The sequence below is a fragment of the Nomascus leucogenys genome, chromosome 4 (assembly GCF_006542625.1).
Source record: "Nomascus leucogenys isolate Asia chromosome 4, Asia_NLE_v1, whole genome shotgun sequence".
Lineage (NCBI taxonomy): Eukaryota > Metazoa > Chordata > Mammalia > Primates > Hylobatidae > Nomascus > Nomascus leucogenys.
In genome coordinates, this window is record NC_044384.1 from 102,172,756 (window position 1) to 102,200,582 (window position 27,827).

At 48.6% G+C, this 27,827-nt stretch overlaps 1 protein-coding gene across 1 annotated transcript in view; it reads right to left on the bottom strand.

The window, feature by feature from the left end:
- DAG1 (dystroglycan 1) overlaps positions 1-27,312 on the bottom strand; it is a 68,450-nt gene extending 41,138 nt beyond the window's left edge. Inside the window, exon 1 of the mRNA XM_003257064.3 lies at positions 27,031-27,312. The gene's annotated coding sequence lies outside the window, so the exon portion shown is untranslated. The remainder of the gene's footprint in view (positions 1-27,030) is intronic.
- Positions 27,313-27,827: the final 515 nt, after the last annotated feature.

Genomic DNA, 27,827 nt, shown 5'->3' on the forward strand with positions numbered 1-27,827 from the left:
TGTAATCCCAGTTATTCAGGAGGCTGAGGCAGAATTGCTTGAACCCGGGAGGCAGAGGTCACAGGGAGCCGAGATCTCACCACTGCACTCCAGCCTGGGCAACAAAGTGAGACTCCGTCTCAAACAAACAAAAAAAACAAAACAAAAAAAAGAATACACTTGGGGCCAGGCGCGGCAGCTCACACCTGTAATCCCAGCACTTTGGGAGGCTAAGGTGGAAGGATCACTTGAGGTCAGGAGTTTGAGACCAGCCTGGCCAATGTGGCGAAACCCTGTCTCTACTAAAAATACAAAAATAGCCAGACATGGTGGCAGGTGCCTATGATCCCTGCTACTTGGGAGGCTGAGGCAGGAGAACTGCTTGAACCCAGGAGGCAGAGGCTGCAGTGAGCCGAGAACACGCCACTGCATTCCAACCTGGGCGAAAGAATGAGACTCTGTCTCAAAAAAAAAAAAAAAAAAAAAAAAAAAACAACTTGGCTGGGAGCAGTGGCTCATACCTGTAATCCCAGCATTTCAGGAGGCTGAGGCAGGAGGATCACTTAAATCCAGGAGTTTGAGAGCAGCCCTGGCAACATAGTGGGACCCCATCTCTATTAAAAATAGAAAAAAATGCCAGGCGTGGTGGCTCACGCCTGTAATCCCACCACTTTGGGAGGCTGAGGCAGGCAGACCACCTGGGTCAGGAGTTCGAGACCAGCCTGGCCAACATGGCAAAACCTGTCTCTACTAAAGTAAAAATTAGCCAGGTGTAGTAGTGCGCGCCTACTCAGCTACTCCCCAGCTACTCAGGGAGACTGTGGCAGGAAAATTGCTTGAACCTGGGAGGCAGAAGTTGCAGTGAGACTCCGTCTCAAAAAAAAAAAAAAAAAAAAAATTTAGGAGTAGGCCAGGTGTTGTGGCTCATGTCTGTAATCCCAGCACTTTGGGAGGCTGAGACGGGCAGATAGCTTGAGCTGATGAGTTTGAGACCAGCCTGGGCGACATGGTGAAACCCCGTCTCTACAAAAAAATACAAAACTAGGCCAGCATGGTAGCCTGCACCTGTAGTCTCAGCTACTCGGGAGGCTAAGGCAGGAAGATCGCTCAAGCCTGGGAGGCGGAGGTGGCAATAAGCCAAGATCTTATCACTGCACTCCAACCTAGGTGACAGAGCAAGACTCTGCTCTGTCCTAATAAAGACCCTAATAAAAAAATTAGGAATGAAGAGGCATCATCTCTGTCAATTACTCATAGATGGTTCAGAAAAAAAGGTATAGATAGAAAAGAGAATGACAGAGCAAACATAGCAAAATGCAAACAAATGATGACTCTAGATGGAGTATTTGGGAGTTTCTTGAATTATTCTTGCAATTTTTCTGTAAATTTAAAGTTATATCAAAAAGAATTTTTTTTTTGAGACAGAGTCTCACTCTGTCGCCCAGGCTAGAGGGCAGTGGTGCGATCTCAGCACACTGCAAGCTCCACCTCCCAGGTTCACATCATTCTCCTGCCTCATCCGCCCGAGTAGCTGGGACTACAGGTACCTGCCACCACACCTGAGTAATTTTTTGTATTTTTAGTAGAGACGGGGTTTCACTGTGTTAGCCAGGATAGTCTTGATCTCCTGACTTCGTGATCCATCCACCCTGGCCTCCCAAAGTGCTGGGATTACAGGCATAAGCCACCGCACCCAGCCAAAATGGAAAAAAACAAGTGGTAGAGAAAGGAACACGGGTCATGGTCCAAGTCCCCTCTCAGGATGTCCATGCCAAAGCAGGTGTATGTACCGACAATTGTGAAGCAAAGTCAACAGGTAAGCTCTGTAATCTGTGACAGCTATATAACCCTCCCCCTACCCCACCCCACTTACCTCAAACCCCAGCGCTTTGTCCAGTAGGAATCTGGATTCCAGGCACTAATCCCCCAGACAGCATGATTCAAAACACATACCCCACCAGGTCCCAAGCCCTCCCAAGTTTACAAAGGGAAGTGATGATATTTTAACAGCATTTTCCTCTAGAAACATTACAAACACAAAATATACAAAAAAAAGTATTTTGTTTGTTTTAAAAGTGACTTGGGTTATAATGGAAGAAAATGTCACACTAGGGCCCAAAATTACTACATTGAGCTATGTTTTCTTGAGATTAAAAATAGATTCTATCTTCCCTTCCCAGGAACCTTCCCTCCTAGAGGAAAAAAATCCCAAATCAGACCATTACCAAGTTCAGAGGTCCCAGAGCTAAGGGCAAAATGTGGGCAGGCTGCATCCAGTGTTTCCCAATATCCGATTCCCTACTATTGGTTCCCAGTCTATCTCACAATGATGTCATCAGCTGTCTGGTCCTCCCCTTTGACTTAATGCAATAAAAGTAATTCAAGGGCCAGGCATGGTGGCTCACACCTGTAATCCCAGCACTATCGGAGGCAGAGGTGGCGGATCACCTGAGGTCGGGGATTCGAGACCAGCCCGACCAACATGGAGAAACCCCTTCTCTACCGAAAATACAAAATTAGCCAGGCGTGGTGGCACATGCCTGTAATCCCAGCTATTCGGGAAGCTGAGGCAGAATCGCTTGAACCCGGGAGGTGGAGGTTGCGGTGAGCCACGATCACGCCATTGCACTCCAGCCTGGGCAACAAGAGCAAAACTGTGTCTCCAAAAAAAAAAAAAAAAAGGTAATTCACATGGAGGTAAAATAAATTCCAACACCACACTAGGACACAAATGAAAAGCAGGTCTCCTTCCCAGGTCCTCAGGTGAGCACACTGAGTTTCTTCAGTAGCTCTCCACAAATGACATATTGAATGTGTATCTCTAAACACATAAACAAGCACATCTCTTCTAATTTCATTCTTAAAGTTCAAATAAAATCAAATTCTTCAAAACTGTTCCTTTTTTTGCCGGGCGCAGTGGCTCACACCTGGCAAGCAGATCACAAGGTCAGGAGTTCGAGGCCAGCCTGGCCAACATGGTGAAACCCTATCTCTATTAAAAATACAAAAAATTAGATGGTCATAGTGGCGCGCACCTGTAATCCCAGCTACTCAGGTGGCTGAGGCAGGGGAATCGCTTGACCCTGGGAAGCAAAGGTTTCAGTGAGCCAAGACCGCGCCACTGCACTCCAGCATGGGCGACACAACGAGACTCCCTATCAAAAAAAAAAATAACTGTTCCTTTTTCTAATTTAGCAGAACTGAGAGACCTCAGCCCCAATGGGTAGATCCTTCTCATTCACCCCTATTGTGTGTGGCACATCTAAATGTCTAAGTATCTTGCATATCTTGCTCTCCAGGGTGTTCTCATACTCATCCTTGCATTCTTCTTAGAACATATCTAAGGATATAATCTTAGATGTGGAATTGCTGGGTCAAAGGATATGTACATTGGAATTGTTAGATTTGGCAAAATGTCCTTCAATTTACACCCTCACCTAAAGATACAAACAACTTTTCTCTTATTTTCACTAACATTTAAGTATTGTCAAACTCTTTCATTAATAACATAAGATGGATGAGGAAGGAGGTGGGGCAGTTTGAAACAACATGAGACAGCAGTTTGCCCTGCCCTTATTGTTTGATTAATGGGCATACTGGGCAGCAGGTGTCATAAATTCCATCTGGGAGTAATGGCACTTAATAGCCAGTATGATAATACAGGAGCGTGAGCATCTAGACAACTAATGAATCAAAACATGATGCTATGTTTTTCTAGTAAAACTTGAGTACCTCAGGAAAATTGCTATCAAGAATTTATGGGGCTGGCCAGGCACGGTGGCTCACGTCTGAATTCCCAGCACTTTGGGAGGCTGAGGCGGGCAGATCACAAGGTCAGGAGATCGAGACCATCCTGGCTAACATGGTGAAACCCCGTCTCTACTAAAAATACAAAAAATTAGCCGTGTATGGTGGCGGGCGCCTGTAGTCCCAGCTAATTGGGAGGCTGAGGCAGGAGAATCGCTTGAACTCGGAGGCGGAGGTTGCAGTGAGCCAAGATCACGCCACTGCACTCCAGCCTGGGCGACAGAGTGAGACTCCATCTCAAAAAAAAAAAAAAAAAAAAAAAAAAGAATTTATGGGGCTAATTACTCCAAATAATAACACATATGTAGTACTGTTGTTGCTTCCATGTGGTTTCCTCCTAGGTATCTCTCTGGACCAAGGCACTTCCTGGGCCAACCCCAGAAGAACTCAGGGCTCAGGGTAGTGGGAACACAGATACAAGTGCTGAGCGCACGAAGGGCAGAAGAGGGAAGCTAGAGAGTAACTTTGGTTCTAAAGTCTAACCTTTATACTGTAGTTTCACTGTTCTGGAAAACATTAACCTTTTGTAAATTCATACTGCCAAATTTAAGTTTGTTGCCTGTTGTCCTACTGAAGACAGGGTCTGGGAGGAATGCAGGAGCCCAGCTGTTCTGTAGGTTGCACCCTCCAGGGTCTTGACATACTAGGGGAAGAACCGTCCGTCTGTCCTAGGCCAGTGCAGCCATCTGGGATAGACAGTCATGTGCCTAGGCAGAGAGGAAGAACCCCATCTCTACAAAAAATACAAAATTCTCAGTAATTAAAACATCAGGCCAGGCAACGGTGGCTCATACCTGTAATCCCAGCACTTTGGGAGGCCAAGGCAGGTGGATTGCTTGAGCAATACAGGAGTTCGAGATCAGTCTGGGCAACATAGAGAAACCCCATTACTACTAAAAATACAAAAATTAGCCAGGCGTGGTGGCACGTGCCTGTAATCCCAGCTACTGGTTAGGCTGAGACAGGAGAATCACTTCAACCTGGGAGGCGGAGGATCCAGTGAGCCAATATCACACCACTGAACTCAAGCCTGGGCAACAGAGCGAAACTGAATCTCAAAAAAAAAAAAAAAAAAAAAAAAAAAAATCAAATACTATATATCTAACAGTTCACTCTTAGGTATATACCCAGAAGACACTGTCAAGAATATTCATATCAGGCTGAGCGCAGTGTCTCACACCCATAATCCCAACACTTTGGGAGGCTGAGGTGGGCAGATCACCTGAGGTCAGGAGTTCGAGACCAGCCTGGCCAACAGGGTGAAACGCTGTCTCTACTAAAAATATAAAAATTAGCCAGATGTGGTGATGCACACCTGTAATCCCAGCTACTTGGGAGGCTGAGTTAGGAGAATCACTTGAACCCGGGAGGTGGAGGTTGCAGTGAGCCAAGATCATGCCACTACACTCCAGAGTGAGACTCTGTCTCAAAAAAAAAAAAAAGAAAAAGAAAGGGCCGGGCGCGGTGGCTCACACCTGTAATCCCAGTACTTTGGGAGGCTGCGGCGGGCAGATCACAAGGTCAGGAGATCGAGACCATCCTGGCTAACACGGTGAAACTCTGTCTCTACTAAAAATACAAAAACTTAGCCGGGCATGGTAGCATGCACCTGTAGTCCCAGCTACTCGGGAGGCTGAGGCAGGACAATGGCGTGAACCCGGGAGGCGTGAGCCGAGATTGTACCGCTGCACTCCAGTCTGGGCGACAGAGCGAGACTCCGTCTCAAAAAAATAAACAAATAAATAAATAAATACATAAAAAGAAAAAGAAAATAGTGGTATAAATCTCTCTTGCAGAACATTCAGCCCTCCCCTCACCACCCTGGCTTCTGCTGGCAGTCTGACACCATTCCTACAGGCGGTTCCAGAGCAGTGCCTCCCCAGGCCTCTCCCATGCCTCCCTGACTCTGGAATTCCTCACATTCTCCTCCTAAAGGAGGATCCTGGCGGGCGGTGCTCACGCCTTAATCCCAGCATTGGAGGCCGAGGCGGCGGATCCAGTCAGGAGATCGAGACCATCCTGGCTAACGGTGAGACCGTCTCTACTAAAAACAAAAATAGCGGGCGAGGTGGCAGGGCTGTAGTCAGTAGGGGAGGCTGAGGCAGGAGAATGGGTGAACCCGGGGGCGGAGCTGCAGTGAGCGAGATCGCGCCACTGCACTCCAGCTGGTGACAGAGCGAGACTCGTCTCAAAAAAAAAAAAAAAAGGACGATCCTCAGAAAGCTTGGATTCAAAACAAGAAAATAGGCTGAGCATGGTGGTTCACACCTGTAATCCCACCACTTTGGAAGGTTGAGGTGAGAGGATCACCTGAGGCTAGGAGTTTGAGACTAGCCTGGGCAACATAACAACACCCTGTCTCTACAAAAGGAAAAAAAAAATAGGCTGGCATGGTGGCACATGCCTGTAGTTCCAGCTTTGCAGAAGGCTGAGGCAGGAGGATTGCTTAAGCCCAGGAATTCAGACTGCAGTGAGCCATGATCATGCCACTGCACTCTAGCTTGGGTGACAGAGTGAGACCTTGTCTCAAAAAAAAAAAAAAAAAAAGAAAAGAAAAACAAAACCTGATCTACCACCTGAGGTCTAAGCAACCTAAGTGGACATAAAGATGAAAAAATCTAAATTTGGCTTCAAAATTATTTAAGTATTTACAAAAATGAAATTAAATGTGAAATAATAGCAAAACAAACAAAAGTACCACAGGCACATGTTAAGTGTCCCAGTACTAGGGAAAGGCTTGATAAATTCTGGTATACTACATGACACTTTTGGGGCAACTTCCACCTCAAAGACTCAGGCCACGGTTTCAGGGTCATTATAACAAAGATAAAGGCCAGACACAACCAAGGCTTTTTGTCTCCAAAAGGTTGCAGTGAGCCGAGATCGCACCACTGCACTCCAGCCTGGGTGACAGAACAACACTCCGTCCTTGGCCGGGTGCGATGGCTCATGCCTGTAATCCCAGCACTTTGGGAGGCCGAGGAGGGCGGATCATGAGGTCAGGAGATTGAGACCATCCTGGCTAACACGGTGAAATCCCATCTCTACTAAAAATACAAAAAAAATTAGCCAGGCGTGGTGGTGGGCGCCTGTAGTCCCAGCTACTCGGGAGGCTGAGGCAGGAGAATGGCGCGAACCCAGGAGGCGGAGCTTGCAGTGAGCCGAGATTGCACCACTGTACTCCAGCCTGGGCGACAGAGTGAGACTCCGTCTCAAAAACAAACAAAAAAAGACTCCGTCCTCACAGCAACAGCCAATCACACAGTGGCTCTGTCTCTCAGGTGAGCAACGAGTTATCCTCACACAAGACACGGGCTTGGGCTGCCTACCAAATATCAGGGTAAGCTGGAGTGGGGCCTGCACACAAGAAAGCCAAGACCAGTTGACAAGCTCCTGGGCGTGGAGTCTGAGACCACCCTACAATTAATCAACATTCTGCCCCTCCAAGTGATCAAAATTTCAGCCACCTGCCAGCATAGCAGCAGCACTAGCAGTGAACACACCTCCTATCCTGTAAGGCCAGTCTCTACCCAGAGCTTGAGATCAGCAGGTGAGGCCATGACCACAGACACAGCCTTCCATATTCACCCCAGCCTACCCAGCTTGATAACATAGATATGAAAAAGACTCAATTCCAGCTGCTCTAACTTCTACATTTCTTTACAGCTGGGCTATGCCCTACAGGGAGAAACAAGGAACTCCTTTAAAACAGCATTCAAACACAGAAAAAGTTTTTAAACAGAAAAGTCATAAGACAGAGTCTGAGGCAACCATTTAAAAATCAAGACTGGGGCTGGGTACAGTGGCTCACGCCTGTAATCCCAGCTCTTTGAGAGGCTGAGGCAGGCAGATCACTTGAGGTCAGGAGTTCAAGACCAGCCTGGCCAATATGACGAAACTCTGTCGCTACTAAAAATTTAAAAATTAGCTGGGCGTGGTGGTGGGCACCTGTAATCCCAGCTACTCGGGAGGCTGAGGAAGGAGAATCACCTGAACCTGGGAGGCAGACGTTGCAGTGAGCCGAGATTGCACCATTGCACAACAGCCTGGGCGACAAGAGCAAAACTCCGTCTCAAAAATATATAAATAAATAAGATCAAAATAAAATAGGCCAGGCACAGTGGCTGACACTTGTAATTCCAGGACTCTGGGAGGCCGAGGCAGGTGGACCACGAGGTCAGGAGTTTGACACCAGCCTGGCCAATATGGTGAAACCCTGTCTCTACTAAAAATACAAAAATTAGGCTGGGCGCAGTGGCTCACGCTTGTAATCCCAGCACTTTGGGAGGCCAAGGCGGGCGGATCATGAGGTCAGGAGATCGAGACCACGGTGAAACCCCGTCTCTACTAAAAATACAAAAAATTAGCCGGGCGTGGTGGCGGGCACCTGTAGTCCCAGCTACTCGGAGAGGCTGAGGCAGGAGAATGGCGTGAACCCAGGAGGCAGAGCTTGCAGTGAGCCGAGATTGCGCCACTGCACTCCAGCCTGGGCGACAGAGTGAGACTCCGTCTCAAAAAAAAAAAAAAAAAATACAAAAATTAGCTGGGCATGGTGGCACGCGCCTGTAGTCCCAGCTACTCAGGAGGCTGAGGCAGAATAATCGCTGGAACCCGGGAGGCGGAAATTGCAGTGAGCCGAGATCATGCCATTGCACTCCAGCATGGGTGACGAGCAAAATTCCATCTCAAAAATAAATAAATAAATAAAAAATAAAACAAAACAAAACGTCAAGACTGGCTGGACGCAGTGGCTCACGCCTGTAATCCCAACCCTTTGGGAGGCCGAGGTGGGCAGATCACCTGAGGTCAGGAGTTCCAGACCAGCCTGGCCAACATGGCAAAACCATGTCTCTACTAAAAAATTACAAAAATTAGCCAGGCATGGTGGTGCACACCTCTAATCCCAGCTACTCGGGAGGCTGAGACAGGAGAATCGCTTGAACCCAGGAGGTGGAGGTTTCAGTGAGCCCAGATCGAACCACTGCACTCCAGCCTGGGCGACAGAGCAAGACTCTGTCTCAAAAAAATAAATAAATAAATAATAAAACATCAGGACTAAACTTATTTTACGATGGGGAAACCTAGGTTTCCACAATCCCCCAGGTGGCGAGTGATTGCGCAGTATGAGAACCCCTCTCCTAATTCCCAAACAACTTTTTTCCAATCAGCACACTGCACAAACGGGGAAAGGGAGACAGAAAAGCTGAAAAGAACGGACAAGATGGCAGACAAACAGCCAAAGGCAAGGAAGCTGAAAGTCAGGGGAGGGGCATTGTGAAGGAAGAAGTAAGGACCTAAGACGGGAACAGTGCTGCAAACCCCTCCCACCCAGTGACCCAGGGCAGTGTCACACCCACACTGGGGGGACTGGTTTGACCAGGACTACTGGGTCAGCCTCTCCTCAGGCCCCAGTCTCCCCACAAAAGTAGAGCTCTGAGTACCGGCTATGACCATAGTGTGGGATAAGTGGGCGCCACAACTCCAAAAGGAAGACCCAGACCACCCCTAGCCTTGCCAAAGGGACCAAACCTGAGGCTGATCAAGCCTTCAGATCCAGCTGCCTATTCACAAGAAATAGAGAGCAATCCTAAGACGCAATCAGCTAAGTGTGGACTGTGGGAAACTCTACAGGACCAGGTTCTTCAACAGACAATTGTAAGGAAAAGGAATAGAGGGAGAAACTAGATAAAACAGACTTCAAAGACACACCAATTTCGAAAACCAGAAAAAATTAAACTACAGTAACCAAGGATGCAAACTTGGGGGATACAACTATAAAGAAACAAGGAGATGGGCACAAAAAGTAAGGCTGGAGATCAACTTTGGAAGGAAACGGGATGGGGGCCCATGAAAAGGCCTATGGTGGGGCTAGTAAAGTTTTTTTTTTTTTTTTTGCTGAGACAGAATCTCGCTGTCGCCCAGGCTGGAGTGCAGTGGCACTATCTTGGCTCACTGCAACCTCCGCCTCCCGGGTTCAAGCGATTCTCCTGCCTCTGCCTCCCAAATAGCTGGGACCAAAGGCGTCCACCATCATATCCAGCTAATTTTTGTATTTTTTTGTAGAGATGGGTTTTCACCATGTTGCCCAGGCTGATCTCCAACTCCGGAGCTCAAAGCAACCCACCCATCTCATCCTCCCAGAATGCTGGGATTACAGGTGTGAGCCACTGTACCCCACATTTTTTTTCAGACACTGTTTCTCTCTGTCGCCCAGACTGAGTACAGTGGTGCAATCACAGCACACTGCCACCTCAACCTCCTGGGCTCAAGTGATCTTCCCACCTCTGCCTCCTGAGCAGCTGGGACTACAAGCACACCACCATGCCTGGCTAATTTTTGTTTGTTTTTGTAGAGATGAGGTCTTGCTATGTTGCCCAGGCTGGTCTTGAACTCCTGGCCTCAAGTGATCCTCCTGTCTCAGCCTCCAAAGCACTGGGATTACAGGCATGAGTCAATGTACCCCACCAATGCTCTATTTCTTACTATATAATTAACCAAGTTATACATTTTTTTCTGTTTTTTAAATATCTGGCCTCACTGAATCATATACTTTTTGGGGGGCCTTTTTTCTGTATTTTTATTTTATACTAATGAAGTAAAAACAAAAGGTGTAAAATATATTTTTAAAAATCAGATGGGCCAGGAATGATGGTTGACGCCTATAATCCCAGCACTTTGGGAGGAGGTGGGAGGATCACTTGAGGCCAGGAGTTTGAGACAAGCCTGGCCAACATGGCGAAACCCTGTCTCTACTAAAAACAGAAAAATTAGCCGGGTGTGATGGTGCACAGGCCTGCAGTCCCAGCTACTCAGAGATTGCAGTGAGCCGAAATCATGCCACTGCACTCCGGCTTGGGTGACAGAGCAAGATTCCATCTAAAAAATAAAAATAAAAAATAAAAAGCCTGTAGCTTCTCCTACTTGGAGAATCATACTTTGGCATTTCACATCTAGTTCTAAAGTTGATAAAGCCAAAATAAAGAAAACAAGAATTAAAAGTTCAATTTCATTCATAAATAGATTAATCTTATGCTTTCCAGTGGATTCAGAATATAGGAAAGGCCTGAAGGGACAGCCCAGCCTCCTGTATCCAGGCATTCAGCTACCCGTGGGAGGAGCAGGCCTGCTTCTCTAAATATGGCCCCGTATCTGCTAAAAGAGTGAGCTTAGGCCTGCAAAACGATCCACAAAAGCGTTTATCAAGACATGACAAAATCAGGGGGCAGACCTAGAGGCAAACAAAGTACCATCCTTCAGAACACTCCTGAAGAACAGGGTAGCATGTAAAGAAGCAATGGCGGCCGGGCATGGTGGCTCACGCCTGTAATCCCAGCACTTTGGGAGGCCCAGGCGGGCGGATCATGAGATCAGGAGTTCGAGACCAGCCTGGCCAAAGTGGTGAAACCCTGTCTCTATTAAAAACACAAAAATTGCCGGGCGCAGTGGCTCACGCTTGTAATCCCAGCACTTTGGGAGGCCGAGGCGGGCGGATCACGAGGTCAGGAGATCGAGACCACGGTGAAACCCTATCTCTATTAAAAATACAAAAAAAAAATTAGCCGGGCGTGGTGGCGGGCGCCTGTAGTCCCAGCTACTCGGAGAGGCTGAGGCAGGAGAATGGCGTGAACCCAGGAGGCAGAGCTTGCAGTGAGCCGAGATTGCGCCACTGCACTCCAGCCTGGGCGACAGAGCAAGACTCCGTCTCAAAAAAAAATAATAATAAATAAAAAAATAAAAATAAAAACACAAAAATTGGCCAGGAGCGGTGGCTCACGCCTGTAATCCCAGCATTTAGGGAGGCCGAGGAGGACGGATCACGAGGTCAGGAGATTGAGACTATCCTGGCTAACATGGTGAAACCCTGTCTCTACTAAAAATACAAAAAATTAGCCAAGCGTGGTGGTGGTTGCCTGTAGTCCCAGCTACTTGGGAGGCTGAGGCAGGAGAATGGCATGAACCTAGGAGGCGGAGCTTGCAGTGAGCTGAGATCATGCCACTACACTCCAGTCTGGCCGACAGAGCGAAACTCCATCTCAAAAATAAAAATAAAAATAAAAATGGCCGGGCACGGTGGCTCACGCCTGTAATCTCAGCACTTTGGGAGCCTGAGGCGGGCAGATCACGAGGTCAGGAGATTGAGACCACGGTGAAACCCCGTCTCTACTAAAAATACAAAAAAATTAGCCAGGTGTGGTGGCGGGCGCCTGTAGTCCCAGCTACTCCGGAGGCTGAGGCAGGAGGATGGCGTGAACCCGGGAGGTGGAGCTTGCAGTGAGCTGAGATTGCGCCACTGCACTCCAGTCTGGGCTACAGAGTGAGACTCCATCTCAAATAAAATAAAATAATAATAATAACAATAAAAATACAAAAATTAGCCCGGTGTGGTGGCGTGCATCTGTAATCCCAGCTACTTGGGAGGCTGAGGCAGGAGAACTGCTTGAACCTGGGAAGCGGAGGTTGCAGTGAGTAGAGATTGTGCCATTGCACTCCAGGCTGGGTGACGAGAGCAAGACTCCATCTCAAAAAAAAAAAAAAAGGCAGCATTGGCTTCCTGAGCTCCCAGCTCCTTGGCACCCAGTGACCACAGCAAACTGGACACAGAGACCACAGTAAGCCTGACACTGAGGCAGAGGACTGTGCCTTTGGGTACAGCCCACAATGGACCCCATTCTCCCTGGAAGCCCATAGCAGGATGGAAGCGAGGAGGCCAGGACATTCCTCCACCCCCTCACACAGATGTAAAGGACACAGGCAGCTCAGGGCAGCAGAGCCCTCCACAGGAAGAAAGCATACGGAGCCATTTTTATCTCCAGCTATTAGAATCAAAAGGAGACCCTCTCCTCCAAAATAACAGAGGTACCATCTGATTAAATCAGGTAATCAGATGGCCTACATAGGAGATCCCTCTCTAGTCAGCAATGTCCAACTAGAAGAGAAAAAGGCTCAGGGCTCTGAAGAGACAGGGGTCCGTCCCCACAGGACCTGTCAGGTTAGGGCTAGCACTATAAGCAGAAGAACCAACGTCTCCTGCTAAGATTTCTTCCCTACATGAAAGAATCTGGTCACTTTCTAAACTACTTTTAAAATTGGAAAAAGCACATCCTCAGACTTGCAAACACAATGTTTTAGGACCACACTGTTGACCCTTCTGACAAAATATTATTCTATTTTCTAGGTAAGCAGATGCAACAGCTGGTAGCACAAACCCAAAGCAGGAGTCAGACAGAAATCCTACTGTTATCTATTTGTGACTTTAATTAATTCTATTTTTAGGTCTTTAATAAAGAGCCTCTCTTCTACTCTCTTCCTACCAAATTTCTCCACTCAGGTGATTCAATTGTTCCAACACTGCTCAAAAGTCTAAAAACATAAGACACTTCTGGGCCAGGTGTGGTGGCTCATGCCTGTAATCCCAACACTTTGGGAGGCTGAGGCAGGAGGATCCAGCCTGGGCAACATAGCCAAGACCTCATCGCTACAAAAAATTTTAAAAATTAGCTGGGCATAGCGGCACGTGCTAGTAGTCCCAGCTACTCAGGAGGCTGAGGTGGGAGGATTGCTTGACCCCAGGAGGTCAAGACTGCAGTGAGCAGGCCTGGCGCAGTGGCTCACGCTTGTAATCCCAGCACTTTGGGAGGCCGAGGCGGGCGGATCACGAGGTCAGGAGATCGAGACCACGGTGAAACCCCGTCTCTACTAAAAATACAAAAAATTAGCCAGGCGTGGTGGCAGGCACCTGTAGTCCCAGCTACTCGGAGAGGCTGAGACAGGAGAATGGCGTGAACCCGGGAGGCGGAGCTTGCAGTGAGCCAAGATTGTGCCACTGCACTCCAGCCTGGGTGACAGAGCGAGACTCCGTCTCAAAAAAAAAAAAGACTGCAGTAAGCTATGATTATGCCACCACACTCCAGCCTAGGCAACAGGGCAAGACCCTGCCTCTCAAAAAACAAAGAAAACACAATTTCTTCAATCATACCTCACGTAAGAGGTAGAACTTCCTCATTTTCTCCAAGACTTGGAATCCAGCCCCTGCTCAAGGACTACTCATCAGACTGGTCTCCAATATAAAAAATCCTAGAAGGCAAGGCATCCTTGACCTCCCCAGAGGTCAGGGCAGATTGGACACAGAGGTGACCTACAGACTGGGCATGGTGGCTCACGCCTATAATCCCAGCACTTTAGAAGGCCAAGGCAGGCAGATCACCTGAGGTCAGCAGTTTGAGACCAGCCTGACCAACATGAAGAATCCCCATCTCTACTAAAAATACAAAAATTAGCCAGGTGTGGTGGTGCACAGCCAGGCTGTGGCAGGAGAATCACTTGAACCCGGGAGGCGGAGGTTGCAGTGAGCTGAGATCACGCCACTGCACTCCAGCCTTGGCAACAACACTGAAACTGTCTCAAAAGAAAAAAAAAAGAAAAAAAAATGACCTACCAGTCCAAGCAGGAGTGTTTACAGGACATTTACAGTAATCAGATGCACGTTTTATGGAAACATTCCATAGTAAAATTAGGGCCCAGAAAATGGACGTTATCCCAAGTTCTGATTAATAGCCAAATAAAAAGGAAATCTTATTTGGAATTCCATTATTGACTACATAATTTTTCTTGGCAAAAGCTGGCTAGAGAATCAATCTATCCCTGGAGAACAACTGAGCTAATTAACAGAGGTGTTTATGACAACCAAGACAGAACTGGTTCACTTCTGCCCTAGACAGCCTTGGGAATCTTAAGTAAATCTCCCATCAACCCCTAGGATGCCTGGGGGGAAATGTTCCCAGCACAGTGAAAAGGCTAAACAGAGATACCTACAAAATCAAAAGAATTTGATTCCAATTCCACTTCTCTGTTTTAATACATTTACAAACTCTTCCCTCGGTATCCATGAGGGATTGGTTCCAGGATACCAAAATCCACAGGTGCTCGAGTCCCTTATATAAAATGGTGTAATATTTGCATCATAATAAGGACAAAAACATATGAGCAATAGAATCTACGTCATAATTAAGTTTAAGGGAAGGTACTGTGACTAGATGTACACGTAAGCCAGATTTATGTTTCTCTCCACCCAAAGATCTCAGTGGAGTAAAGAATAACAAGGCAGCATTGCTGCAAACATGTCTCGCCTCCCCCCATAGGGCGGTTTTTCTCCTATCTCAGAATTGAACAAATGTACAATTGGGTTTCATACCGAGACATTCAGTTCCCAAGGGCAGGCAGGAGACAGTGGCCTTCCTCTATCTCAACTGTAAGAGGCTTTCCTCTTTTACCAATCCACCTCAGCACAGACCCTTTACAGGTGTCGGGCTGGGGGACGGTCAGGTCTTTCTCATCCCACGAGGCCATATTTCAGACTATCACATGGGGAGAAACCTTGGACAATACCCCGCTTTCAAGGGCAGAGGTCCCTGCAGCTTTCCGCAGTGCATTGTGCCCCTGGCTTATTGAGACTAGAGAATAGCGATGACTTTTACCAAGTATACTGCTTGTAAACATTTTGTTAACAAGGCACATCCTGCACAGCCCTGGATCCCTTAAACATCTTCCTGTATACTTTAAACATCCCTAGATTACTTATAACACATAATACAATGTAAATGGCATGAAAATAGTTGTTCTAACATTTAGGAAATGATGACAAGGAAAAAAGTTTATTCGTGTTTCATACGGACGCAACCATCCTTTTTTCCCAAATATTTTCAATCCACAGTTGGATGAATCCACAGATGTGGAACCTATAGATACAGAAAACTGTGTACCAATTAGGAGAAAGAACTCTGTAAGAGGTGCTTGTTTGTAGATTCTCATACCTCATATACAAAAACAACATCTATAGAAATGAAGAGTAAATGCCAAAACAGGGAATCAAGCTGGGCACTGGCTACTGTTTCTCTGAATACGACATATCCTTCCAAGTGCTTCATTCATCCTTGAGCTCCCCACAACTGGCACACTTCCCTATACTTAGGGTATCCAAGGGCCGTGACTGCCTCAGCAAGAATGAATCTGTGGCTCCTCATGCCCCCAAGGGCAGGGAACACTGACAATGGGTCTCCACGTTGCTATAAAAATCACAAATCCATGCAAGTCACAGAAAAGGGACTACAGAAAATGAGCACAATACTTAAAAATAAAAATCAATACAAATGTGCCTTACTTGACATTGATAAATGTGCTTATACAAAACTGTAAATCACAATTCACTTCTTTTTTTTTTTTTTTTTTTGAGGCGGAGTCTCACTCTGTCACCCAGGCTGGAGTGCAATGGCACTATCTCAGCTCACAGCAAGCTCTGCCTTACAGGTTCAGGCCATTCTCCTGCCTCAGCCTCCCGAGTAGCTGGGACTACAGGCGCCTAACACTACGCCCGGCTAATTTTTTTTTTTTTTGTATTTTTAGCAGAGACGGAGTTTCAACGTGTTAGCCAGGATGGTCTCGATCTCCTGACCTCGTGATCTGCCCACCTCAGCCTCCCAAAGTGCTGGGATTATAGGCGTAAGCCACCGCGCCTGGCCCCAATTCACTTTTTATGATACAAAAAACTCTTTTAAAAAACTTTATGTGGCCAGGCGAGGTGGCTCACGCTTGTAATCCCAGCACTTTGGGAGGCCGAGGCGGGCGGATCACGAGGTCAGGAGATCGAGACCATGGTGAAACCCCGTCTCTACTAAAAATACAAAAAATTAGCTGGGCGTGGTGGCAGGCGCCTGTAGTCCCAGCTACTCGGAGAGGCTGAGGCAGGAGAATGGCGTGAACCCGGGAGGCGGAGCTTGCAGTGAGCCGAGATTGCACCACTGCACTCCAGCCTGGGCGACAGAGCGAGACTCCGTCTCAAAAAAAAAAAAAAAAAAAAAAAACTTTATGCAGGCCAGGCGCGGTGGCTCACGCCTGTAATCACAGCACTTTGGGAGGCCGAGGCAGGCGGATCATGAGGTCAGATCGAGACCATCCTGGCTAGTATGGTGAAACCCCATCTCTACTAAAAATACAAAACATTAGCTGGGCATGGTTGCAGGCAACTGTAGTCCCAGCTACTCGGGAGGCTGAGGCAGGAGAATGGCGTGAACCCGGGAGGCAGAGCTTGCAGTGAGCCGAGATCGCGCCACTGCACTCCAGCCTGGGCAACAGAGCAAGACTCCATCTCAAAAAAACACAAAAAAACTTTATGCAGAGATGTTAACTGCAACATTATCTATTACAACCAAAGTAAGAAATAGCCTCCTTCCTGTAGGAGAGAGCTAAAACAAATAAGAAGAAAAACAAACAAAAAAAGAACCAAACTGTCTAAGAACTAGGGACAGATTAATCATTAGAAATGTTATATTCGCCGGGCGCAGTGGCTCACGCCTGTAATCCCAGCACTTTGGGAGGCCAAGGCGGGCAGATCACGAGGTCAGGAGATCGAGACCATCCTGGCTAACAGGTCTCCTGGCTAACAGGTCTCCTGGCTAACACAGTGAAACCCCGTCTCTACGAAAAAAAAAAACAAAAATTTAGCCGGGCATGGTGGCAGGCACCTGTAGTCCCAGCTACTCAGGACGCTGAGGCAGGACAATGGTGTGAACCCAGGAGGCGGAACTCACAGTGAGCCGAGATCGCGCCATTGCACTCCAGCCTGGGCAACAGAGCGAGACTCCGTCTCCCAAAATAAAAAAAGAAATGTTATATTCACGGCCAGGTGCAGTGGCTCACGCCTGTAATCCCAGCACTTTGGGGGGCCAAGGCAGGTGGATCATGAGCTCAGGAGTTCGAGACCAGCCTGACCAACATACTGAAACCCTGTCTCTACTAAAAATACAAAAAAAAAAAAAGAAATTAGACGGGTGTGGTGGTGCGTGCCTGTAATCCCAGCTACTCAGGATGCTGAGGCAGGAGAATCGATTGAACCCGGGAGGCGGAGGTTGCAGTGAGCAGAGATCGAGCCACTGCACTCCAGCTCGGGTGACAGAGGAGACTCAGTCTCAAAAAAAAAAAAAAAATGTTATATTCCGGCCGGCGCGGGGGCTCACACCTGTAATCCCAGCACTTTGGGAGATCAAGATGGGTGGGATCACCTGAGTTCAGTTCGAGACCAGCTTGGCCAACATGGTGAAACCCAGTCTCTACTGAATATACAAAAATTAGCTGGGTGTGGTGGCACGCACTTGTCATCTCAGCTACTCAGGAGGCTGAGATAGGAGAATTGCTCGAATCCAGGAGGTGGAGGTTGCAGTGAGCAGAGATCGAGCCACTGCATTCCAGCCTGGGCAACAGAGAGAGACTCTGTCTCAAAAAAAAAAAAAGAAATCTACACTCAAACTTGGTAAAAACACTGCCAAGGGCCATCTCTGGAAGAGACCCAGGAATTAGGGGGGATCACAACTGTCTCTGGAAAGGCAAACCACAGGCTGAGGGGATAGATGGAAGGAAGGTTCCTTTCCCTCCTTTGTATAACCCTTTTGAACTTTTAATTAAGTTAGTACCATGTGTTGTATTCCCTATTTACAGAAAAAATAAAATGGGATGGCCTCACGCCTGTAATCCCAGCACTTTGGGAGGCCGAGGTAGGAGGATCACAAGGTCAGGAGACCAGCCTGGCTAACACAGTAAAACCTCGTCTCTACTGAAAGTACAAAAACTTAGCTGGGCGTGGTGGCGGGCACCTGTAATCCTAGCTACTCAGGAGGCTGAGGCAGGAGAATCGCTTGAACCTGGGAGCCAGAGGTTGCAATGAGCCGAGATTACACCATTGCACTCCAGCCCAGGCAACAGTGCAAGATTCCGTCTCCAAAAAAGAAAAAAAAAAAAAGGCAGGGGACAACAAGAGACTTTTCCTTTTTATTTTTTGAGCCAGGGTCTCACTTTGTCACCCAGTCTGGAGTGCAGTAGCGTGATTTGCTGTGATGAAAGCTCACTGCAGCCTCAAACTCCTAGGCTAAGGCCCAGTGGCTCACATCTGTAATCCAGCCGTTTGTGAGGCTGAGGAAGACAGATCGCTTATGCTCAGCAGTTCAAGACCAGCCTGGGCAACATGGCAAAACCCTCTCTACAAAATATTAAAAACAAAACAAACAAACAAACAAAAAACTCTTGGGCTCAAAAGATGCCCCCACCTCAGCTTCCCCAGTACCTAGGGAATGTGCCACCACACTCAACTAATTTTTTTATTTTTATTTTTTGTAGGGACAGGGTCTCTTTCTTGCCCAAGCTGGTCTCAAACTCCTGGCTTCAAGTAATCCTCCCACCTTAGCCTCCCAAAGTGCTGGGATTACAGGCATGAGAATGGCCTCCTTTTCTTTCCACTTTTTTTTTTTTTTTTTTTTTTTGAGACAGTCTCACTCCATCGCCCAAGATGGAGTGCAACGGCACGATCTCAGCTCACTGCAAACTCTGCCTCCCAGGTTCAAGATTCAAGCAATTCTCCTGCCTCAGCCTCCCAAGTAGCTGGGATTACAGGCGCACACCACCATGCCTGGCTAATTTTTGTATTTTTAGTAGAGACGGGGTTTTACCATGTTGGCCAGGCTGGTCTCGGACTCCTGACCTCAAATGATGTACCCACCTCGGCCTCCCAAAGTGCTGGGATTACAGGTGTGAGCCACCGCACCCAGTCCTTTTCTTTCCACTTTTTTTTTGAGATGCAGTTTCACTCTTGTTGCCCAGGCTGGAGTGTCATGGCGGGATCTCGGCTCACTGCAACCTCCACCTCCCATGTTCAAGTGATTCTCCTTTCTCAGCCTCCCAAGTAGCTGGGATTACAGGCACCTGCCACCACATCCGGCTAATTTTTCTATTTTTATCAGAGACAGGGTTTCGCCATGTTGGCCAGGCTGGTCTCAAACTCCTGACCTCAGTTGATCCGTGCACATCGGCCTCCCAAAGTGCTGGGATTATAGGTGTGAGCCACCGCACCCGGCCTCTTTCCACTATTATCTTCCATACTACTTAAACGTATGTATTATCCAATAGAGCTTTTCCTGCGCTATTAACGTTTTAAAATTCTAAGGCAGGTGCGGAGGTGCATGTCTATTAATCACAGCACTTTGAGAGGCTGAGGTCAGAGGACATTTGAGTCCAGGGGTTTGAGATCAGCCTGGACAACATAGTGAGATCCCATCTCCACAAAAAGTTACAAAAATTAGCTGGGCACGGTGACATGCCCCTGTAGTCCCAGCTACACGGGAGGCCAAGGTGGGAGGATGGCTTAAGCCTAGTAGGTGAAGGTCTGCAGTGAGCTGTAATCATGCGACTGCACTCCAGCATGGGTGACAGACAGAGATCCTGTCTCAAAAACAAATAAATAAGCTGGGCGCAGTGGCTCACTCCTGTAATCCCAGCACTTCAGGAGGCCGAGGCGGGTGGATCACCTGACGTCGGGAGTTCCAGACCAGCCTGACCAACATGGAGAAACCCTGTCTCTACTAAAAATACAAAATTAGCTGGGCGCGGTGGCACATGCCTGTAATCCCAGCTACTTGGGAGGCTGAGGCAGGAGAATTGCTTGAACCCAGGAGGCAGAGGTTGCAGTGAGCCAAGATCACGCCATTGCACTCCAGCCTGGGTGACAGAGCAAGACTTTGTCTCAAAAAAAAAAATAAAAATAAATAAATATAATTCTGTGATTATCATTTTGGCCAGTATGTGATTATTCCTCAACTTTCTTTTGCAGAAATGTCTCTTTTCAAGTACCTTACCTCACCTTCTAGTGCTAGGCTGCTTTAAAAGCCTTATCTTCCTGGAGAGCAGAGGCCCTGCAGGAAAAGGAGGAAACAATATTGGTGAATGCCCACAACTGAAAAAGAATTATACCACACTGACCAACTCCAGAGGAAGTGGGGAATGCCACTGAGTCTCCTGCCCACACCACAAATTACTCACCCTTCTTTGTCAAAGGTCACAGTAAGAAAATGAAACATTTTCTGTAGAGTCAATCCAGAACCAAAAATTATAAATAGTAAAATTAATTTCAGTGTATTTTAGACAGTGGTATTTTTTAAAACGATTAGCTCAAAAAGGTATAACTGAGAAGAAAAACCTCAACACCGCAAAACCTCAAACTTGGCTCACTGCAACCTCCACCTTTCAGGTTCAGGCAATTTTCCTGCCTCAGCCTACCAAGTAGCTGGGATTACAGGTGCACGCCACCATGCCCAGCTAATTTTTGTATTTTTTGGTAAAGAAGGGGTTTCACCATGTTGGACAGGCTGGTCTCTAACTCCTGAGCTCAGATGATCCACCCGGCTTGGCCTCCCAAAGTGCTGGGATTACAGGTGTGAGCCACTGTGCCCAGCCCAAAACCTCAACACCATTAAATGTATCTCATGACAAGCAAGATAAAGACATTTGGTCATAAAAGTAATTTTTTAAATATGCAGCTGATTGTTCCAATAGAATCCTGCTTTTAAAACATAAATATAAATTAAGTCAACATACTGCTAAAGTTCGTTCAGATTTAATCACTTCAACACAGAACACAGACCAGCTTCACCAACTTTGACACCCTCAGTTTATGATCTTCTACCAATGCATCTCATCCATCTTTCTACCCTGGACCCTGAGTAAAACTAAGAAAATGCTTAGCTATGGCTGGGTGCGGTGGCTCATGCCTGTAATCCCAGCACTTTGGGAGGCAGAGGTGCGCAGATCATGAGGTCAGGAGATCAAGACCATCCTAACATGGTGAAACCCCGTCTCTACTAAAAATACAAAAAATATATATTAGCCAGGTGTGGTGGCGGGTGCCTGCGGTCCCAGCTACTCGGGAGGCTGAGGCAGGAGAATGGCGTGAACCCAGGAGGTGGAGCTTGCAGTAAGCCAAGATTGCACCACTGCACTCCAGCCTGGGTGACAGAGCAGACTCCGTCTCAAAAAAAAAAAAAAAAAAAAAAAAAAGAAAATGCTTAGCTATCAAACTTAAGAAATTGGAAAATAGAGAACCCTATTCATTAAGGCTAAATTAAGCCTTCTGGCTGGTGTAATTTTGTAAGCTACTCTAAATTCCTATTTATAGAAATTGCTGGCCGGGCACGGTGGCTCACGCCTGTAATCCCAGCACTTTGGGAGGCTGAGATAGGCAGATCACAAGGTCAGGAGTTCAAGACCAGCCTGACCAACATGGTAAAACCCCATCTCTACTAAAATTACAAAAATTAGCAGGACGTGGTGGCACATGCCTGTAATCCCAGCTACTTGGGAGGCTGAAGCAGGAGAATCACATGAACCCAGGAGGCGGAGGTTGCAGTGAGCCAAGATCATGCCACTGCACTCCGGCCTGGGCAACAGAGCAAGATTCCATCTCAAAAAAAACAAAAAAGCTGGCCAGGCAAGGTGGCTCACGCCTGTAATCCCAGCACTTTGGAAGGCCGAGGCAGGCGGATCACCTGAGGTGGGGAGTTTGATAACAGCCTGACCAACAAGGAGAAACCCTGTCTCTACTAAAAATACAAAATTAGCCAGGTGTGGTGATGCATGCCTGTAATCCCAGCTACTCAGGAGGCTGAGGCAGGAGAATCGCTTGAACCCAGGAGGTGGAGGTTGCAGTGAACCAATATGGCATAATTGCACTCCAATCTGGGCAACAAGAGTGAAACTCCATCTTTAAAAAAAAAAAGCTGGGCACGGTGGCTCACGCCTGTAATCCCAGCACTTTGGGAGGCCAAGGCAGGCGGATCACGAGGTCAGGAGATCGAGACCATCCTGGTTAACACAGTGAAACCCCGTCTCTACTAAAAATACAAAAAAACTGGCCGGGCATGGTGGCTCACGCCTGTAATCCTAGCACTTTGGGAGGCCGAGGTGGGCGGATCACGAGGTCAAGAGATCGAGACCATTCTGGCCAACATGTTGAAACCCCATCTCTAGGCCGGGCGCAGTGGCTCACGCTTGTAACCCCAGCACTTTGGGAGGCCCAGGCGGGTGGATCGCGAGGTCAGGAGATCGAGACCACAGTGAAACCCCATCTCTACTAAAAATACAAAAAATTAGCCAGGTGTGGTGGCGGGCGCCTGTAGTCCCAGCTACTCGGAGAGGCTGAGGCAGGAGAATGGCATGAACCCAGGAGGCGGAGCTTGCAGCGAGCCGAGATTGCGCCACTGCACTCCAGCCTGGGTGAGGGCGCGAGACTCCGTCTCAAAAAAAAAAAAAAAGAAACCCCATCTCTACTAAAAGTACAAAAATTAGCTGGGCGTGGTAGTGCGCGCCTGTACTCCCAGCTACTAGGGAGGCTGAGGCAGGAGAATGGCTTGAACCCAGGTGGCAGAGGTTGCAGTGAGCTGAGATTGCACCACTGCACTCCAGCCTGGTAACAGAGCGAGACTCCATCTCAAAAAAAAAAAAAAAAAAAAAAAATTAGCTGGGTGTGGTGGCGGGCGTCTGTAGTCCCAGCTACTCGAGAGGCTGAGACAGGAGAATGGCGTGAACCCGGGAGGTGGAGCTTGCAGTGAGCCGAGATCATGCCACTGCACTCCATGCAGCCTGGGTGACAGAGCAAGACTCCGTCTCAAAAAAGAAAAAAATTAATTAATTAAAAAAAAATGGCCAGGCATGGTGGCTCACGCTTGTAATCCCAGCACTTTCGGAGGCTGAGGAAGGCAGATTGCTTGAGCTCAGAAGTTCGAGACCAGCCTGGGAAACATGGAGAAACCCCATCTCTACAAAAAATACAAAAATTAGGGCGGGGCGCAGTGGTTCATGCCTGTAATCCTAGCATTTTGGGAGGCCAAGGAGAGTGGATCACCTAAGGTCAGGAGTTCCAGATCAGCCTGGGCAACATGGCGAAACCCCATCTCTACTAAAAATACAAAAATTAGCCGGGTGTGGTGGTGCATGCCTGTAATCCCAGCTACTTGGGAGGCTGAGGCAGGAGAATCACTTGAACCCAGGGGGCAGAGGTTGCAGTGAGCCAGGATCGTGCCACTTCACTCCAGACTGGGCAAAAGAGCAGAACTCCACCTCAAAAAAAAAAAATTAGCCAGGTACGGTGGCTCACCCCTGTAATCCCAGCACTTTGGGAGGCCAAGGCAGGCAGATCACGAGGTCAGGAGATGGAGACCACCCTGGCTAACATGGTGAAACCCCAGCTCTACTAAAAATAAAAAAAATCAGCCAGGTGTGGTGGCACGCGCCTGTAGTCCCAGCTACTCGGGAGGGCAAGACAGGAGAATCACTTGAACCCGGGAGGTGGAGGTTGCAGTGAGCCGAGATCACGCCACTGCACTCCAGCTTGGGCGACAGAGCAAGACTCGGTCTCAAAAAAAAAAAAAAAATTAGCCAGGAGTGATGACATGCGCCTGTGGTCCTAGCTACTCAGGATGCTGAGGTGGAAGGATTGCTTGAGCCAGGGAGGTTGGTCGAGGCTGCAGTGAGCCAAGATCCCACCAGTGCACTCCAGCCTGGGTAACAGAGTGAGACTCTGTCTCAAAAAAAAAAAAAAAAAAGGCCAGTCGCAGTGGCTCACGCCTGTAATCCCAACACTTTGAGAGGCCGAGGTGGGCGGATCACCTGAGGTCAAGAGTTCAAGATTAAGCTGGCCAACATGGTGAAACCCCATCTCTACTAAAAATACAAAAAATTAGCCTGGCCACTGGCAAGTACCGGTCATCTCAGCTACTTGGGAGGCTGGGGCAGGAGAACTGCTTGAACCTGGGAGGTGGAGGTTGCAGTGAGCCAAGATCACACCACTTTATTCCAGCCTGGGTGACAGAGCAAGACTCCATCTCAAAAAAAAGAAGAAAAGAAATACGCTCTCATCTGCCTCCACAAGGATGAACACACATTGACTCACAGGTTAAGATGCCTGCTGTGGGCAAGAGCAAATGCAATATCCCAGTTCAAGTAGGAGATAAAGTTTTTTGTTTTTTTTTTTTTGTTTTTTTTTTTTTTTTTTGAGACTGAGTCTCGCTCTTTCCCCCAGGCCGGACTGCAGTGGCGCTATCTCGGCTCACTGCAAGCTCCGCCTCCCGGGTTCACACCATTCTCCTGCCTCAGCCTCCAGAATGAGTAGCTGGGACTACAGACGCCTGCCACCCCACCCAGCTAATTTTTTGTATTTTTAGTAGAGATGGGATTTCACCGTGTTAGCCAGGATGATCTTGATTTCCTGACCTCGTGATCCGCCCGCCTCGGCCTCTCAAAGTGCTGGGATTACAGGCGTGAGCCACCGTGCCCGGCAATAAAGTTTTTAATAATCAAATGCCAGGCCTCCTTTCCTACGCATCGACTGCAGTCTAAGTGGTCCCTAAGTGGTCCCTCCAAATCCCACCATCCTCAACACTAACCAGACATAAGCAACTCTGTGGGCCACTATACCAGGTAGTCAAGAAGGAATTTAAATCCTTGGTTATGCTTGGTCTTCTGGCCCATGGATTCCAGAATGTAGCTCCTCCCCCATTACGGCAGGACATCCCCTCTGTACTACCTTTTCAGTCTCTCTTTTCTGATGGCTCCTTCTCCCTCCCCATCTCTCCTCTGTTAGCTGACTTAACTGCCAGAGGTCCTGACCCCCTCCCTCTTCCTGCCACTCCACCAGCAATATCTTTCTAAACACAGGTCTGGGTCACACCACTCTACTGATTAAAAGGCTCCCCAGACTCCTGCACCCCACATACAAAGCTGGAACTCCTGAGCACAAGGCAGGCCCAGAGCTCCCACCTGCCAAGCTGGAGGACTCCCAAGCACTATTTTAGGTGCTCATGTACATGTGGTTCCCTGTGTCCAGGCCTTGATGTCCCCCACTAATTCCTGCTGGCCCTGAAAGCCACAGCTCAGGAATTCCCTCTCTCCTCAGGCTACTATGCGAGCACGCTTAGTGGGCAGACACTATTAATCATGGGTTCCCCGGTCCGCACTGCCCCCTAAACTGAATTCCTTAAGGGCAGAAGCAGACTCTTTTACATGGGTCCCTAGGATCTACCACAGAATTTGGCAGGTAGTAAATCAAAATATTTGTTAAAATGAATAAATGCATTTTGCCAAATCAATTTTTAAGAACAGTGAGGATTTGCACTGTGCCTCTTTTAACAAAGGCACATGTCAACACAAGCTTTTATATCCCACAGGATCTTCACATGATGGATCCAACTCCCTACTGAAATCTGATTTCTCCAAAATACAGGACACAGGCCATGAGCTCTTCTTCCTTAGTTCACAGCAAAAAAAAAACCCCACAAAAGTTCAACTAAACTTCTCCATCCTCAAACTATGGATTTTTATGCCTCCAAAATGTAGTACGGTTGAATTCTTTTTTAGAACAGGAACATTCCAAAATAAGGTCTCTGAACTTAACTAAGCACAGAACCTGATAAAATTGCAATACCCCATCTACACCAGACTTTCCAAAACACCTGAAAGCACATCCAACTCTTTATCCGGAATTATGTCCTATAAACACCACCCTCCCTTCACGGAGTCTGGCTTCTATGCCAGGAGTCACTTCTACTCGCTTATTTAGGGAAGCAGCAGGCTAGAATCTTAAGTTAGACTCTGCGCTACGAAGGTGCTGTCCCAGGCTCTTGCCTCAACCAGTCAAAACTTCATCGTCACCATTAAAACTAATTCTGAAATAACTCGATTTACAAAAATAAGAACTTTTCAAGTTATAGAGATTAAAGGATGCATTTTAAGTTACCAGTTGAGTTTGTAGGAAACTAACTTAGAATTTATGGCAAAAAGATTCCAAGCCGAGACGACATTTTCTGTGGAGACACTATCCAAATACACTCGCAGGTGAACCAGGTCTGCCAAATACAAAGTGAAAAGGTAGTAAGTAAACAAGCTTCCAAAGGAGCTCAAGTAAGGATGAGGGAACCCACCAAGGCTCTGAGCAGCTCTGACAGAGCAGTGGCGGCAGCGGTGCCCTTCCCTGCCTCTGGCGGGGCTCGACGCCCCACAGTCAGAATCCGGCCCAACTGGGCCACAACGCCTATTGGAAGCCCGGGAGGCGGCCCGCAGGCGGCTCACAACCGCGGCCAAGGCGCAGGCTCCGCGTTCCCGGGAGCGCGGGCCGAGCTAAGGCCTGGCCCATCGCCGCGGCGCGCGGCCCGGGCCTTGCAGCCGAACGCTCCGAGCCTTTGCCTGCGGAACCGAGAGCAAAGGGGCGGCTCCGTCCAGGCGGCACCGCCTCCTCACCCACAAGGACGTCCGCGGCCGTGTCCCCGCCCCGGGCCGAACAGCGAGCAGCAGCAGGTGTTCCGCGGAAGGCTCAGCCGGCAGCAGGGATGGGGGCCCGAGTAGCCAGGCACAGCGGATAGGGGCGGGCGGTGCACTCACCCAGCGCCGGCGGGAGGACCGCGGCAGGTGTTCGCTCCTCCCGGCCCCAGGACGCCGCCACCGCCGCTCCCCGGGGACTCGGCGCGAAGCTGCCGCCGCTGCCGCCGCCAAGCCTAAGGAGCGCGAGCGCCGCGCCGCAGCCTCCGCGCGAGCACGTACCGGGCGGTGAGAGGGCGCTGAGCGCGAGGGCGGGGCGCGCGGCCGGAGCCTAGCAACCGCCTGACACGCGAGTGTTGCAGCCAATCCAGCGGCCAGCTCCGCGCGGCGCCGACTGGCTGTCCGAGCGCCGCCCGCTTCTGCCTGCGTCGGCCGCCCCGCAGCGCGCCGCACCCGCGCGCAAGCCACGCCCCGGCCCGCACCTTTCTGCTCATTGGCTAGCCACTCCCCCGCCCTAAAAGTTACGCCCCATTATGGAAGCCTCGCCCCCACGGCCAGGGAAATCTGTCCCGGGACACACCCCGGCGGCCGGTCCCGGTCACTCGGAGCCTTCAGAACCAGTAGTGTGGGGGAGGGGCGCCCCGCCCAACTTCAGGCCTTTGGGCCTCTAAGACTAATCAAGGGACAGTCAGGACTGCGAACTGGCCCAGCAACTGGCCACCCGTCGACTGCGTTCAGCCCTCCTTATTTCCTTCGAATGCAAATCAAGGGGTATTTCTAAGCCATGAGAACAATCAGGAGGCGTTCTCTCAATTGCAAAGGATGAAAGCCTTCCTGCCCGGCCCTTACACGGATGGGAGACTGAGGCCAGGGACAGGAGGAGCGGTAAGCTAGCTCATCTCCTAGAGCCTCGCCCACAG